Here is a 16,598-nt window from a genome sequence, read left to right on the forward strand (position 1 = left end):
GCTTTGTCAAAATAACGGTCGGCAGCAAGGAGCCATTTAGGTTATATCTACGGTTGGTGCTGGGTGTGAGAGTCACAGCTTGACTAGACATGGTAGCTCTCCTTGAGCTAGCGTGCTAAATATGGTAGCTGCGGTAGCACAACCAGCATGGGGTAGCTGCCCCAAGCAGGGTCTGAACAGGTTTGTATTCAGGGAAGCTAGCCCCTCTCGCAGCTCACCACGGCCCATGCTATTGCGGCTACACTCCTGTTAGCGCTACCGTAACCCAGGCCTGCTTGGTGTGGCACTCTGTCGCCCTCTAGTGGCAGCTACACCAGTGGGTGAGTCTGCTACAGCCTGGGCCAAGGGATGTATCTTTTAGCTAATATAATAGAGTGGCTCATGCATTAAGCTTCAGAGGTCCCAGGTTTGATCCCGGCCCAAGACAACCGGAGTCTGTCGGCATTACGCTAGCTCAGTGAGAGCTAACAAAAGAATGCGTGCTTGTGCTGGGAAGGACACACCCAGCTCCAAGTGTAGATGTAGCCTGAGTGTCATGGTGCTGTGGTTTCTCCAAGCTACCAGGTCAAATACTGATGTTCCTGTGACCCTCATTAGTCACAACAAAACTATGCCTCTGTCTTGCCCCAAATTAACACCTTAGTTCTCTGCGCCCCAAGAAATATAGCCCTGCCACCTCATTCCGGGCATTTTCTAGCACCGTGGAGATCAATAGGAATTTTGCCACTGAGCTGAATCGGTGCAAACAGGACACAGAGCGGGATAAGGCCTTTGCTATCTCACTAATGCCACATTTCTCAGACGCTGTCCTGGTTGGATCAACAAGTGCTCTCTTGTCTGATTCAAAGGTCTAAAGAGCCTTCACTTGTTAAGCAGTACAACTCCTCCCTTACCCCCATAGACCTATTTCCTCCAGCCAGCAAGCATTGCAATATTGTGGTGGTAAGGTATCCAGAGTTAGCTATACAGATACTGTGCATTAAGAGAGAGACAAAAATATGAGGGGGGAAGAGGGAAGAGGACAAGGGTTTACACAGAAAAACTTCTTTTGAATCCCATTCCCCTGCAGCTGATCCATGCAGGTGAGCCATCCCCCTTACATACACCCCAAAGTCACCAGAGGCAGCAGAACAACCCACTCTGCTGCTGCTGCTGCCATGTGGAATAGGTACCAAGCAGGGAGGGAATCCTCTATGAGATGCTAAGGAGGGGAGAGCACAGTGGGGCAAGAGATATTGACGGTGTCAGGGTTGTAAGACTGATGGAATTGGGTATGCAGTTACTAGGGGTTTGTTGAAGAGGGAATGAGTATGGAGTCAGATGTTTTGTGGGCAGAGAATATATTACCCAGGGAACATTGCTTCTCTCACTGACTATGGCTTTAAATTTTTTGATGGATTCCTTTGTTAAAAAATTGGCAGTATATCCCCATAGCTACCTATGTAATTAGTAGATAATACATCACACCCATTCATCAACATCCAATGTTCTTGCTCTGGGTGCAGTTCAATGTGTTTGATCTATGAATTCCCTATGTGGCTTGTGGTTAATGGCTGCCTTCGAGCTTGCTCTCGCCCTTTTTGCCATCACAGTAGTGGAGATCAAACGGGCTGGTTTTGCTTTGAGGTCTTTGACCTGGACTGTGATAGTGGCTGGCTGAGAGTTCTTGGGGGGGTGGGAGGGGGAGAAAAGCCATTGACTGAAATTCACTCCTCCTGCTGGTCTAACAAAGCATGAGTTTATGGCCTTCAGGGCACGATGTAAACCTCATCAACTTCCTCAGGCTTTTCTCTGGGGAGGAGGATGCATTGACTTGATGATCAAGGAGCTGCATTGAATTGGCACTGGTCAACATGTTCTTTCTCTGTTATATTTATGCGCAGGGCTAGAGATTTAGCGATGGGGCCCAATTTACAAAGCAAATAAAATAAACTGATGTGCACAAAGTCAATCCGATTGGATAATTGCCCATTAGTTTTAATATTAACCCAAAACCAGCAGGCAGAGCTCTCCCAGGGAGAATACTGTTAACTGCTGCAAACTTGACTTTACAACCAAGAATTTCTTGTTAAAAATGAATAAAAATAGATGTTTTGCTGCAACTTAAATTTTATAATTGTGTTCAATCAAATTACTCTGCAGTACTTACTAGATGACAATTGTGTAATTGATACACGTCTCCGGTCTCTGTCACAAAGACAATGGTCAGTGCAAGCATTTTGAAAAAGATCAGGTTCCTGACAGAAGAGGAAATCTATGTTTAAATAACGTAATTATAAGCAAGACTACAACATCCTATGTGCTGTTGATTGGCGTTCTTTTTGCTGCTTCGTCAATGTAGTTTTGTGCAAGACACTCTGCTAGGGAGGGCATAAAATGAATTTCCGGATGATCAAATAGGACAGGATGAAAGTAATGGTAATTCCACATAGGCATAGCTGTACCATGCCAAAACTCGCTCAGTGGGAAATATGCTGTTGAATCCCTGATGGAAAAGCATGCTATTAAGTCTCGGCTTCACAGTCTGATGTCTGCATTGCAGTTTAGAACATACAGGGTGACACAAGGCGGAGGAACATAGCCATGAGAGATCTGTATCCTTCCCATGAAATACAGCATGTACCCACTTTCTTCTTTTCCCCTCCAACTCTTGGTAGCAGTTCATCAACTGAGGGCTAAATCCTAGTCCCAGCAGACAGCTAAAGCAACCTGGCTGTGTGCTGGGAAAGGTCTAGGGGAAAACTAAATCCAGGCCTGCAGCCATTGCACTTCCACTCTGCAAAGAATGGACAGTGGATTCACATTGCCAGAAATCCCTTATCCTATCCCCAAATTCCCCTTTTAGCTGCATACGTAGAGCAGTGGTCTTTAGACAGCACTTATGAACTCTGTAGGTTCCACCAATCCTGCCCTCTGGCTTCATCACCCACCCATGGGCAGAATGGCATTGCTGCCACTTCATCCCAGGCTCTTTGCCTTTTGGGGGGAGGATTTCTCCTGGGGGGAAAGAAAAAGGGAGGGAGGAAGAAAGAGCAGGAGAGGATGGAAGGAGAAAGGGAATCTGAGGCTGAAAACTTTCTAACGTTCCCAACAGATTCAAAAAAAAATTGTGAAACAGAAAATCTACATTTTTAAACAGAATGTAACAATTCTCTTTTTTATAGCAACGTTTCTCTTATGCAGGATGTGTCATCTGAAAAGAATGTACTCCATTTTACTTCTGATTCTATACCGTTTGTGTTAACTGCCATTGCACTGTGCTATGACTGTTTAGCATTGCCAACCATGAATTACTTTCTTGTATATGTCAATTTGAGGCAGGCTCTACACTTTTACTGTAATTTTTGTATTTCAGATTATTAAATTGTTAGTACTGCAGGTAACAAATAAAAGAGCAGATAGAAATTAATAGAAAAATAAAGGAATTACATAAAATAGTTAAGCAATGGGATGACATGTAACGTGGGGTAGTGTGTGTGCATAAGATCTATAATTCGCTACCTGGAAGCATGCCACATTGATGTGAATTTTAACAGGTTTTTTAGCGGTTCATAAAATAAAATAGCTGTTATGAACTGCTCAGAGTTCAGAACTGCATGACCACTTTTTTGGATGACTGTAATAGTCAAAATTACCATTTTTCTTCTAGCAACAAAGAATTAAAGTTCAAGCAGCTGAGGCTCTTTTAGCCTGGTGTGATGCTTGTTGCAACTGACAAATGATCCTAAAACCCTACCTTTTGCACTAAAAGAAAATTTTTGTTGTTTACTGATAGTATAGGATCCACTGGGTGTGTGCATTTGTGTTTTCAGAAAGCAAAATTTAAAAACATAACAAAATGGAAATAACAATCAGGTGCTAGACCAATACCATTGATACTGTGTCTGACTGTATGGGAAGTTCTCTTGCCTCACTTCCAAGGGAAACCTTTGTGATAGACTTCAGGGGTAGCTAGAATAGAACATCTTTGAGAATGTGGTATAATGTTCAGCCAAGGTAGAACAGAAACTAGAGAAACCTATCAGTCCCTTGTCTCTACCCTGCCTGCTAGCAGGAACCTCTCTTTCTAGTAGGTATATTAAAAATGAAGGATAATATCCTCATGGGGGAAGGGACACTGGATGGGTCTATGGTGGAAAGAAAGCTAGCTTCCATGGGACATAGAAATTCATAGAAGGCTAGGGTTGGAAGGGACCTCAGGAGGTCATCTAGGCCAGCCCCCTGCTTGAAGCCGGACCAATCCCCAATTTTTGCCCCAGATCCCTAAATGGCCCCCACAAGGATTGAACTCACAACCCTGGGTTTAGCAGGCCAATGCTCAAACCACTGAGCTATCCCTCCCCCCCAACCATCTATTATGTGGGGATTCAGAGAGGAAGAGGCTGGAAATGTTAGTTGTTATGGCTTCATCCTGCAGCTGTAGATCTTGGGGATCCTTATCCATTGTGGAGTCACAAGTCATCTCCTTACTGTCTGCTCAGGGCCCCACCCCTCCCCCACCCCGCTCAGTTGAGTAGCAGCCATGGAGGGTATTTTCTGCCCAGAAATCTAGGTGCAGAGTCAGGGAGCAGACCCTCACTCGTACAACCCTCTTCCCTCCAGCACCTACAGAGCACAGCCTGAAGCCCACAGCCATGGCGGGGCAGGTGCACCACACCAGGGCCAGTAGCAACGTATCACCTCCTTCCTGGAGCAAGATCTCTAAGCATAGGATTGCACATTAGTGTAGATCACCCAGAGCCTCCCCAGGCCAGTTATTTCTTCTGTCCCTCTGGTGTATGTGGAATAATTATCACAATGTACATCTTCTCATTAAATCCAGTAAACACTCTGGGAGAGTGACTTACTATAAGTGAGGTTTAGACTAGATGACCTTGGGCTCCATTCTGTCTTCAATGCACAGTGCTGACTTTTTGTTTTAAGTAAAAGTTCAAGTTCTGGGCTTCTGTAGGAGACACAGCCCAGGGGCCCCTAGCCCAGCATAGAGTAGCCAGGAACTGCCCTGCTTAAGGCAGCCTCAGCTCCCAGGGTTCCTACATGGTAGCTCTGCAACCTGAATTGACCCTGACTTGCAGTAGTCATGTGCAGTATGAGAACTCCTGCCTTGTCCCAGACACACTCTTGCTGCTGGTGTTTGCACAGGGGCCCTCAGCAGCCCTGTGCTGGGGGCATTCTCCTTTGGCTAAGGCTTTTTATTATTTATAAAGTCCAGTTCCAGCAGGTCCTCAATGGCTCAGAAAATGGCTCAGGAGCATTTCACCCTGTCACCACGTGAAAGAAATCTGGTCGAGATCAGTACTGCTCAGAAGTCATTTCCCTCCCTTGACTGCTTGGCCTACATGAAATTAATTAGTGGGCCTGGCCCATTTTCTAACATTTACACCCTATACGTGGCCTGCTCTTGTTGGCAGTCTCTAAAGAGAGACCCAGGCCTGAATGGAAATAGGGACTGAACTGATCTGTGTAGGCCTTGAGCTAGTCCCTCCTGCTCAGAGGTGATGGAGAGTATAGGAGCCCCTTACACTGGCAGCCTCTGTTCTCTAGATAGAGGTAACTTCAGGCTGCAGGGCTGAACCTTTTCTCCAGCACTAAACTAGCCTTACAGAGAATGGTTCAAGCTATTGCAAATGCTTAGGAAAGTGAAGGCTTCTGCTCTGGTCCCTACATATATTTTTAAAAGAATGTGAACTTAAAAAAAAAAAATCTGCTCATTGTTCTACTGCCTTGTGTGCCAAATCCCAGCCAGGGGGCAGGGTTTTCAAGGAGAAGTAAGCTTCAGTGTAGTGTAGTGTCTCTCTCTCCCTTCCTGTCATGTCCTACACCTGCACCTCCCCTCCAACAAGGGATTCTGTGTGTGAAGAAGGTCCCGGTGCCTGTGTTGGCCCCTGAGCCTGCTGCTCGCCTCCTGCACGAACTCTGCCCAGTAGCCAAACTCCCATGTTGATTAGCTCAGCTGCCAGCCCCCATTACCAAAGAGAGAGGGTATGATTCTATTAGGGACCAGCTGTCCTGCCTTAGCCTCTTACCCGGCTGCGCCCTCCCCTGGCACACTAGACTCAGAGGCTTCCTGCCTCTTGGACTGGAGTGGGTGCCCCGGCTGCCTGGGAACGCCAGGGGGGAGACTCCCTGCTCCCCAAAGACGCCGGCAGCTGCTTCCAGTTCCTACCCCTGCTCAAGGGCTCCCCCTCTCCCAGCCCTCTGGGACAGGCACCCTGTGCCCTCCAGGCAGGAGCTGACTGACAGCAACTAGGGCCAACGGGGTGCAATCAGAGCCGGAGCCTATGCGGCGCTTGCACCTGTCTCCTGCCCAGGGCCTAGCGCCCTCCCTGCCCCGGCGGCGGGCGGCGGGGGAAGCCGGGTGGGGTGGGCGCGGCGGGGAGGGGGCGAAGCCGCTGCCCGGCGCGGCGGCCAGGCGGCGCTCTCCGCCCTCGCCGCTGCGCCCCAGGCTCTCCGGGCTGCTGGGAGGCGCCGCGCGGAGCCGGCAGCAGCCACTCGGCAGCGGGCGGAGGCGAGCGGGTCCCTCGGCGGCGGTGGAGGGGAGCTGCGCTGCGGGGCGCTCGGCAGGGGGCTGGGGAGCGCGGCCAGCCGAGCTCCGGGGATTTAGCCAGCGCGGGGCTCTCTCCGATGGGCTGGAGCCGGGGGAGGACGCGCGCGGAGCTCCGGTGAGTACAAGCGTTCGCCTCTCTGCCCTGGATGGTCCCGCTGCCTGGAGGCGCGGTGAGCATCCGCCGCTGCCGCTCTCCCTGACCCCGGCACCTCCAGCGCCCCCCCTTCCACAGGGCTCGCTGGAGCCGGTCACTGGCTTTGGGGTTTTTTTGACCCAAAAATATTTAAAAAAAAAAAAAACCCTCTGCAGACGTGGCAGGACAGAGCTGCCCTGTCCTCGGCTTTAAATGCACGTTGGCAGGGCTGCAAAGCTGGCCTGTCTGCTTAAACAAAATGCACCCCCGTGCATCTGTGAACGTGACCAACATCTGTTGTGATGCACCTTGGCGTGTTCTCCGAGCCCTGGTTGGGAGCGGGGGGCATGTTTCTAAATGTGGGATTGCAGACCGGACAGGAGGGGAGTAATGCAGACAGACTGGGCATTTACCCGCATGGGGAACCCTGAGATCTAGAGATGGTTGACGATGTGGACAGATCCGCTTCCAGTAGCGTTCTGGCGTTTCTCGTGTGGGGAAGGTAAACTTTGCGTTTAACGATGCAGTCCTCCATCGATTGATGATGCAACCCGAAGCCGATTAGCAAAGGGATGCGATGCATTGTCATTTGTTGCTGGAGAAATGGGGAGTTTGACGGGGGATTGGAGGGGAATGAAACTGCCCTCCGCGCTGAAGGGTTGTGAGAAATCCGGGGGAACAGCGTGGGACTGGAGGATCCCCAATGGTTAGGGCCTGATTGGATGTACTTAAATCAAAGTGGGGGGGGGGGGCAATCAGTGCCGGTAGCACTGAAGTTGTTGAATTAGGCTGGAGGGGTGTGCGTGTGTGTGTTTAGAAATGCGTTCTTCTTTTTGTGGATCCCAAACACCTCTTTCAAAGTGATGTGTGGATCCAGTTTGTAGGTGCTCGGGTTGCCTACTCACAAGGAAACACCTGGCATTTTACCCAAGTTTTTCATTTTTGTGGCTCTAACTCCAGTTCCAAAATCTTGACCGTGCGATATTCTTTTATTGAGAGACAGTTACCTCTTTGCACACACGTCCTTCAGTGAGGGTTTGGGAGAGCAGCCAGTAGTCTCGCTCTGATGCTTAGCTTTATTTCCATTAGGAATCCTGGGCTACCAGGTACTTAGCTTGAAACATTTGTTTCAGGCCCAACCCTGACATATAAAATCTCAATCGGAGAGTAATTTTCTTTAAACCAAATTTGATTTAAATTGACGCAGCTGTTGGAGAAAAACACTGGGAAAAATGTCCTTTCAGGGGCTGTTTTCTCTGTCTCAGGTTTTAAAGACAGCTTTGTTAATAGATTCACTATTGTTGTTTTTTTCAGGAGATTAATCTATAATGTGGCTGACTGGCTCCTGTTATTTAAAACAAACCCTCAAAATGGACAAGTTAGATTCTGAAAATCACCAGCTAGGCACTTGCAATTGTTTAGAACAGCTGTAATATGCACATTCCTATTAACAGCGAAGTGGTTTCAGTCCCTGGCTTTACCTTTACGGTTGAAGTGAGCTGTAGCTCACGAAAGCTTATGCTCAAATAAATTGGTTAGTCTCTAAGGTGCCACAAGTCCTCCTTTTCTTTTTGCAAATACAGACTAACGCAGCTGTTACTCTGATACCTGTTATATATCTCTGTGGCTCTCAAAGATTCATTTACACTATGAACAAGTCCCTAGTACTAATTAGCACTCCACGGGAGCAGCTGCAATGGACCCTGTCTGTAATCAGGTGAATACTACGTGCTGGAGATTGAGACGATATAGCCAGTGATGTTGTGATGCATGGTGTGAAAGATCCACTCCGGCAGCCGGGCTTCAAAGAGACAGTAGCATAGTGTGAAGCTCAAGGCATGAGAGATGCTCAGGAACAATTTGTTCCTGGACTATATTTTCGGAACCCTTTTTAAGTCTTTGTTGGTTTAAGCCACTCCATGTTAATTTAATACGGGTTTTGTGGCGTAGCTATCTGTAATCGAGGGAAGATAATATTTACACTTACATTTTCTCTGCTCTCTCTGTGTGTGTGTGTTTAACCGAATTCTAAAATAGAAAAATCTACATTGCAGTGAAGAAAACTGCTGCTCAGGAGTTTTGTATATTTAAAATTTTCTTCACTGCAGTAGCTTCATGGGATACACGTTTTGGGCCAAATTCTGTTACACTGGTGGACAGCCAGAGTGACTCTGTAGTCACTGATTTAAATGGAATCGCTCTAGATTTACACTGGTGTAAGCAAGAGGAAAATTTGATCTATTATTTGATTATGTTAAATCATATAATCTTGCTCCATTCTACCCCAGCATAACACAAAAGGCCCAATCCTGCAATCCTTACTCAAACAAGTTTCAGAGTAACAGCCGTGTTAGTCTGTATTCGCAAAAAGAAAAGGAGGACTTGTGGCACCTTAGAGACTAAGCAATTTATTTGAGCATAAGCTTTCGTGAGCTACAGCTCACTTCATCGGATGCATACTGTGGAAACTGCCAGTGGAAAAGGCAGTTTCCACGGTATGCATCTGATGAAGTGAGCTGTAGCTCACGAAAGCTTATGCTCAAATAAATTGCTTAGTCTCTAAGGTGCCACAAGTCCTCCTTTTCTTTTTACTCAAACAAAACTCCCACTGATTAGAACCTGCCCTGCCAGGTTCTAACAGTGGGACAGTTCATGCCATCTAGATCCATGCACAAAGCTAGGGAAAGTTGCCTCTTTCTCTGGCCGCTGCAGCCCTGCCCATCCCAAATTACCCCCACCGCCTCGTCTCACCCCATTGCCCCTTACCCTTTATTTCCCCCAAGGCCACCACCTCACTTTACATGTGCATTTTCTCCAGGGTCCAGGCACCTAATTAGTGGAGCCATGACTGCAGGGCTCCACTAATTTGGTGGTGGGTGGTCCTTCATTCTCTCATATGCAGCCGCCCAGGTGCGCACCTTATAGGGAACTATCTGCAGATCACTTGAATGGAGCTTGCGGGCCACTGGTGGTCCGCGGACCACAGTTTGAGAACCTCTGCACTAGAGTGTATTAGTTTTATACTGGAAAAATTCTCTGTCCTGGGATCGACGATTTCTTGGAAAGAAGATGGGGAAATTTAACATTCTACTTCGCTGCTGCATTAACCTGCCTTTCACATTTTGCAGTGGTTTTAAAAGATATAATTCCACCCCCACCCCCGTTTGTCAGTTTAGAACAGTTGGAGATCTTAACACTTCTCCATTGGAGCCTGCTGTCCTCCTAAAGCACAGAGTTTTAAATAGTCTTAATTTGATCAGCAAAGAGGAGGATCATATGCTTATTGAACCCTATATCACAGCTCCCCCAATTTAGCAGAGGAAGAGCACTATGTGATGTTAAAACATAGCACATTTTACTGAAGAAGAGCCATTAGTCGATGGGAAACAGAAAACATTTTTATTGCCCCATCAAGCCAACTTTCTCTAATGATGTTCAGTTGAAAGGATTTAGAGTGGTATTTAATCAAATTTAGGGACAGTAATATTAAAAGTCCTTAGAAATAATTAGCAGCCTTCTTTAGAGTCTTGGGTAGTTTAGCTGGGTAAGAATGTGATTCATATTTTTCACATCACTGGCTGAGTGTGGTACTGTTGTGTGTAATCTGGATAATGTTTACAGATCTTTCAGCAACCAGGCTCTCTACTCTGGTCCTTCAATTGCCCAAGGCTTTGCTTTATATACTTCTTTAAAGCAGAGAGTTTTCAAAATTGTACCTGGAGGCCAGCTATTTGTGTATACTAAAGGACACGGGACACTAATCAACCAATCAGCAGGCTGGTTTGATGCAACAGGAAATACTGCTTCATGCAATGTGCCATTAGTGCATGGAACATATTGCCACAATATATCATCAAGGCCAAGAGTTTAGCAGGATTCAAAAGGGACAAGACGTTCACGTGGATCACAAGCGTAACCTGAGTTAGAATAGTAAATATGAACATTAATCAAGAGTTTTGAAAGGGATATAAACCTCCTACTTCAGGGTTTAAGCCAGCATCTAACTACAGGGAGTTAAGAGAAGACTTTCCTGCAGTGGACAGGTTATTATTATTATTGTATTACTGTACACTTAGGAGCGCTACAATATCTCTGCTATACAAACACAGAACTAAATATGGTCCTTGCCCCAAAGAGCTTACAGTCTAAGTATAAGACAAGAGACAGCAAATGGATACAGACAGATCAATGGGGGAGAGTACAAGGAAACTATAAGACCACACTGGCTGGCATGATAGGCTGTGGTTTCAGCATACCAGCAACCAAGCCAATGGCAAGGTTTTTGCAGACTTCACAGCAAAGGAGAGTTTTCAGGAGGATAATGTGTCCATTTTATGGATGTTTAGGGGGAGCTCCTTCCAAGTTTATTATCCCATAACTGTCTACAACACCTCCTCTGAGGGATCTGGAACGTGACCGCTGTTGGTGCCGGGATCCTGGAATAGGTGACCTGTGTTAGTCTGATTCAGTGTGGCAATTCCTATGTTCCAAGAGGGTCTTTTAAAACTATCCCAGCTCCATCGTATCTAAGTCCTCCGTGGGTAAATTAAATTTGCATGGTGAGATCAGTGTGCTTTCTGCTCTGCTCCTGTCCTTGATGAATTATAGTTTTATTTAAAGATTGTTAGGCTGGTTATGGTGGAAATATTTTGTCTAAGATTGCTCCTGTGCATCCCTCATGCAGACGGGCTTCTTTAGGAATACAGAAATTGGCCAACTTGATGCTTCGCTGGGGTGGTACGGTATTAGTTCATGTCCTGACATTGGTCTTCCTTTGTGTTTCAGAACAGAGGAACACTATTCTCTGCTTTCAGGGTTTGATCCTGCAAAGTACTGAGCATTCTGGCCTTGATCCAGCACAGCACTTAACCCTGTGATTAACTTCCTGCATGTAAGCAGTCGCACTAAAGTGCTTTGCTGCATCATGACCCAAGTGCTCAGCACCTTGGCAGCGTCGAGTCTGCTCTCCCTAAATGTTGGGAACTGACCTCCTTCTACGTTCAGTGGAAAGAGTAATTAATATGAATATTTCAAATAATGTCCATATGGACCAGAAATCTCTCCTGATTACTACTTAGTGCTTTTCATCTTCAAAGTGCTTAACGAACACTAATTAGCCCCGTAATGAGAGGCGTGGACATTGTTATCCCCAAACCTGTGCTACGAGTACTACACCACAACTGCCCTGAAATCAGGAGTGACAGCGAGTTCAAACGGCAAATTCCTTGATATTTCTGAAATGCTCTCAAAGGGCCTGACGCATCAGCCATTGGAGTCAATGAAAAGGCTCCCATTGACTTCAGTGTCCATTGGATCAGGCCCAAAACCAAAATACTCTCTGCCTGCAATGGTAATCAACAAGCATGTTAAAATACTATCAAATTATAAACCTTTATCCATGCTGCATCTTGCTCAGGTGGAGTAGGCAAGGAGTGGTGGTGATCTCTGATTCAGGGCTCCCTGGTCCTGGGACACCTTAAGAGGGAAGTGTTTTGCTTTTGTTTTCTGCTGCAGGTGTAAGGTTCCTAAGGTCAGCAGAAGATCAGGCATAGCAGAGCTCAGCTTAGCCAAGTCCCTGATATGTCCCTTTATCCCCCTTTACCCGGGGAGGGGGAGATATCTGGCACTAGCATAAATTTCCTCTGTACAAGAGAAATTCTCAGCTGGAATCTCAGGCTAGTGTAAAGCCACTTTATACTGCTTGCAAAGCAGACTGGAGAATCTGGGCTAGTGTATATATACATATAAATATATATAATAGGCATGTGTGTGCGCATGCATGTGTGTGTGTTAAAGGTTGGTAAGCAAACCATAGTTGTTTCCAGTTCTGACATTTAACTACAGTAATTTATGGCTCTGAGCTGCCTCTCTGCATGGTTTTCCTTTGCTTTATTTCAGCACATTCCAGGAATATATACAAAGAGAATGGCTGAACTTTAAACACAGAAGAATTTGCTTTGCATTGCTCACACTTTGTAATGCTCATACCTGACATTTAGAAAGAGTGTACAGCAGGCATGGGGTCTGCCTCCATCATCGATGGATTGTACCCACTTTGTCAATAAGGGTCACAATCCTTAGATACTTAAGAATCTTCAACTGCTGGAATCCCAGGAAGCTGTGATGCCCAGAAGTGCCTTTCTCCTTTTGTGTTTGATACGAAGATTTTTGTCTAGAGCTGGTCGAAGATTTTAGACCAAACAATTTTCTGCTGAAAATATTTATTTGATTATGTCAACAAATTTTGTGGGAGTGTACTGATTTCACTGACATTTTTATGGGATGCTAGTGAAACATTTCATCTGACTTTATTATTGTAACATAAAAGTAACATTATACAATATACTTATATTTATAATGTTGTAAATTATATCACATAAAAGTTGAAACAAAGGCAACAGGAAACATTTAGACCTTTCTGAAATGAAATATTTAGGAATATTTAGTTTCATAAAAAAATCCAAAATTTCTACTTTTCCATCCCAGTTTGGTATAAAACCACATTTTGAAATCTCAGAATTTTCCACAGGATGGAATTGTGTTTTTCACCCAGTTCTAATTATGCCCAGACTAGGGTTATGAACGTCCAGCTTGACTTGCTCAGTGCACTCTGATGTTCACTGGTATTATGAATAGTGTGGCCACATCTCTACCTTTTTAGAGCATCTTTTTAGAGCATTTTCCCATCTAAATTAACCCTCCAGTAATATGAATGACCCAATGGGCTTTCAGTGGTGCCTGTTAGGTCATAAACTCCATCAGTTAATAGCACTTCTAGTTGTCAGGCTCTTTACTGCAATTCTGCACCTGGCATTTATGAATAGACACATTAGTAATTAATATTCATCTTATTTTTCATCTGTTGCTTCAGGGGAAAAAGGTCCTTTAATCTTTTATCTCCTGTTAGAAGTACATGCCAGGTTATTTGGCTGAAGAGAGACTTTCCTTCTACCTCTGTCATAGCTTAAAAGCTTCACCATAGTTTCCCCAGCTGATTTTGTCCTTTCCCATTTGGCAAACATTGATCGTGTTTCTCCTTATTTAAAGCACATTAAATGTAACTGTTTCTTTCTGTTTATAATCTTTGTTCTGCCCCAGCAACTCAAGGATGTCAGCTGTGAGAACAGTATTTATCAGCTAACTGGTGCTGTACAGTATGTTCCAGGAGGAACTCTAAACGCTGAATTGACTTACCATGGTCCTGATCCGAGAAAGGATCTCTGTTCAGGGATGTGTTTAAAGTCCTACTGAATTCAATGGAACTTAAGATGATGTTTGCAGTTAGGCATGTGACCTCAAATCTGGCCCATGGTTCCCCAGGTAGTGCTTAGGCCACAGTGACCATCCCACAGCTCACCTGAGCAACTGGAGAAGGGAACCAGTGATTTGCTAGCTCACAAATGGCTCTTCCCCTGAAGCTCCTGATTGGGGGAAAATATCCAGCACCCCTGATTGGCTGGGGAGCTCTATATAAGCTAGGAAGAGGCACAGGAAAGAAGTTATCTGAGCAAGGAGAGGAATCCCTGCCTGCCAGCCACTATGGACCTTTCCTGCTTCCCTGATTCCTGAGCCCTGCATTCCTGCTTGCTTGTGGTTCCTGTCCTTCTTATCCCAGACCCCCAGCTGTTCCTGCTTTCTGCCTCACTCCAGGTCATAGGTGCTGCATCTGCAGTCATATAAACCGCATACAGCATGTGTGGTATGGACAGCATCTTCCATGCTAAACATTTATAGCAATTTATCTTATATGAATCAAATCAGGTTTAAGAGAAATCCACATATACAGGAAGATACAAAGTTCTGCAGTGTTGTAAACTGAAGGTCTGATGCTTCTTTATGTCGAGATACCCCAATACAGGTTATCAGAATGATGAGTATGCACATATGGAGTTTCCCTCTAACTCTTCTATTGGATGGGGGATCCACCAGAGGCAAATGGCATCTGCTCAGTGGACTGTTGACTGCTCCCTTCCTTTCTTTGTTCCCCACTATCGCTGGACAGCATGCTTGCATCCTACAGGGGTCATGCTGCTGGGACTCTGCTATCCCATAGCTGCCCCTGGAACCACTCTTAAGAAAGTTTCACGCAATAAGGGGAAATAAGTACAAGTTACTATGCTCCATGGATTTGAGAGAAGTGGGGAAGAATCTGCAGACACCTCCTGGCCCTCTCTACTCTGTCCCTCCCAATCTGTGGACAGGGAACCCGGTAGAATCTTCTTATCCATGTGTACAGATGGAAGAAGGGGGCTGAAGTTTCAGTCATATGGATCATTTATAGTTGGAATATTAGATTCATATTATATTAAATAATGTATCAAAGCTACACAGACAGCTGCAAATACCGAATCCCCTGGTTACTGAAGATCAGGCACATGTGAAGATTGTAATGCATCTGTTGGAAAAACTATTCTGTGACCAGATGACTGAGTGATTTAAAGCCCTGATTCAGCAAAACACTTAAGCACCTGCTTAACGTTAAGCATTTGTTCCGGTCCCAACCTCCCTCCCCCGTTCATCAAAATTAAATGTGCATAAATCACATTAACTTTAATATCCTAAATACATTCTTTATAATATTGGATACAATGTAGGTTCCTTAATTTTCATCTCTAGGATAAGTAACTGGTTATAAGATATGATTACATAATATATGTATACAATTAGGAAGTCATAGTCTTCTGCTTTTAATCTTATTATTTATCAATACTGCATAGTAAATCAGTAACGCATGTAATCATCCACACTGTTTAGTTTGTACACTGCAGTACAACTGTGTGTATTACTAAATAGTTTGCAAAAAGAAAAGGAGTACTTGTGGCACCTTAGAGACTAACCAATTTATTTGAGCATGAGCTTTCGTGAGCTACAGCTCACTGCATCCGATGAAGTGAGCTGTAGCTCACGAAAGCTCATGCTCAAATAAATTGGTTAGTCTCTAAGGTGCCACAAGTACTCCTTTTCTTTTTGCGAATACAGACTAACACGGCTGTTACTCTGAAACCTACTAAATAGTTTGTATTTGTTTTTAATAGTAAAGCCCCATTTAATAATATTAAGTACCTTTCAAAAGTGGATTGATCACATGGAAAGCATACATCCAAGAGTGATCCTTGCTAATGAAAATAGCTTGGATTCTTTTCACATGGAAGGCGTTGTATGATGCTGCTATTGTTAGGTAATTTAAAGGTCATTGATTGCAAATTAATATGCTTTGGAGAGTTTACCACACTGTCATATTCAGGAGAATATTCAGGCGTATAGAATCTATTGTAAAAAATATACAGGTTTCAAAGGGGCAGTTTTGATGAAATGTCACTGATTGCATCAGTCAGAGAGAACTCTCTCTTGGGATATATATGTGGGAACTCTCTCTTGGGAGCTAATAGTTTTGTGTATTATCGCAAGGTACATTCTGTAAATGGAACTGCAAATGACAGCAGTGATATGAGAAAATGTAGTCATAAAATCCAACTCTAAACATAAAATACAAATCCAGCAGCCATTAGGGGAGTGTGCACATTTAACTAACAGTCTAACCCAGGCTATTCTTATAAAATAGAAATAAAGTATAAACTAGGTGAGATGTACAATAGACCTAACTTTCCCCTCTCATCCATTTTGCACTGAGGGAGCTCCATTGACTTCAGGAGAGTTATTCCTGAATTACACCAGTGTGAACAAGAGGCGAATCAAGCCCTGTATATTATATTTGAATTCTAAAACACAAGCATCTTGGAAACTTTCTGTTAAAGCCCTAGATCTGGTGTTTTTGTACTAGGAAAAAATACCGTTGGTAGGGTAAACAGTTTGGCTTTTCTAATTTTCATGGCCAGATGGGAAGATTTACTCCTAAGCACCTACAACGTCATCCATCTCTCGAGTCTTTCCATTGTCATTAATGGGATCAAGCCATTA

At 44.8% G+C, this 16,598-nt stretch overlaps 1 protein-coding gene across 10 annotated transcripts in view; it reads left to right on the forward strand.

Moving 5' to 3' along the window:
- Nucleotides 1-6,545: 6,545 nt before the first annotated feature.
- Nucleotides 6,546-16,598, forward strand: part of RASGEF1C (RasGEF domain family member 1C) — a 116,547-nt gene continuing 106,494 nt past the window's right edge. For 3 of the 10 annotated variants that reach the window (XM_078853985.1, XM_078853987.1, XM_078853983.1), the window contains exon 1: nt 6,547-6,662. The gene's annotated coding sequence lies outside the window, so the exon portion shown is untranslated. Of the gene's footprint in view, nt 6,663-7,055; nt 7,183-16,598 lie in introns of those variants that run through there. The other 7 variants (XM_078853984.1, XM_078853982.1, XM_078853986.1 and 4 more) reach the window with 4 other exon arrangements.

Source organism: Lepidochelys kempii, chromosome 8, assembly GCF_965140285.1.
Source record: "Lepidochelys kempii isolate rLepKem1 chromosome 8, rLepKem1.hap1, whole genome shotgun sequence".
NCBI classification, from domain to species: Eukaryota; Metazoa; Chordata; order Testudines; family Cheloniidae; genus Lepidochelys; species Lepidochelys kempii.